The sequence below is a fragment of the Nerophis ophidion genome, unplaced genomic scaffold (assembly GCF_033978795.1).
Source record: "Nerophis ophidion isolate RoL-2023_Sa unplaced genomic scaffold, RoL_Noph_v1.0 HiC_scaffold_78, whole genome shotgun sequence".
NCBI lineage: Eukaryota > Metazoa > Chordata > Actinopteri > Syngnathiformes > Syngnathidae > Nerophis > Nerophis ophidion.
This window is the reverse complement of record NW_026907000.1, coordinates 57,501-58,641: the sequence shown is the minus strand read 5'-3', so window position 1 is coordinate 58,641 and position 1,141 is coordinate 57,501.

Sequence of the window (1,141 nt, the reverse complement as noted above, 5' to 3'; positions counted from 1 at the left end):
GGTGGGCCTTCTGGAAGCGACACCCTCCTTGACACTTAGAAAAAATCCAGCTTTTTGTTGCTGACTTCCATTAACTAGAGGGACTTTTTTCATTTTTCTTAACCGGGTGGTGATCCAAGGCAGGTGGGCCTTCTGGAAGCGACACCCTCCTTGACACTTAGAAAAAATCCAGCTTTTTGTTGCTGACTTCCATCAAATAGAGGGACTTTTTTCATTTTTCTTAACCGGGTGTCGATCCAAGGCAGGTGGGCCTTCTGGAAGCGACACCCTCCTTGACACTTAGAAAAAATCCAGCTTTTTGTTGCTGACTTCCATTAACTAGAGGGACTTTTTTCATTTTTCTTAACCGGGTGGTGATCCAAGGCAGGTGGGCCTTCTGGAAGCGACACCCTCCTTGACACTTAGAAAAATTCCAGCTTTTTGTTGCTGACTTCCATTAACTAGAGGGACTTTTTTCATTTTTCTTAACCGGGTGGTGATCCAAGGCAGGTGGGCCTTCTGGAAGCGACACCCTCCTTGACACTTAGAAAAAATCCAGCTTTTTGTTGCTGACTTCCATCAAATAGAGGGACTTTTTTCATTTTTCTTAACCGGGTGTCGATCCAAGAATGGTGGGCCTTCTGGAAGTGACACCCTCCTTGACACTTAGAAAAATTCCAGCTTTTTGTTGCTGACTTCCATCAAATAGAGGGACTTTTTCCATGTTTCTTAACCGGGTGTCGATCCAAGGCAGGTGGGCCTTCTGGAAGCGACACCCTCCTTCACACTTAGAAAAAATCCAGCTTTTTGTTGCTGACTTCCATTAAGTAGAGGGACTTTTTTCTTTTTTCTTAACCGGGTGGTGATCCAAGGCGGGTGGGCCTTCTGGAAGCGACACCCTCCTTGACACTTAGAAAAAATCCAGCTTTTTGTTGCTGACTTCCATTAACTAGAGGGACTTTTTTCATTTTTCTTAACCGGGTGGTGATCCAAGGCAGGTGGGCCTTCTGGAAGCGACACCCTCCTTGACACTTAGAAAAATTCCAGCTTTTTGTTGCTGACTTCCATTAAGTAGAGGGACTTTTTTCTTTTTTCTTAACCGGGTGGTGATCCAAGGCGGGTGGGCCTTCTGGAAGCGACACCCTCCTTGACACTTAGAAAA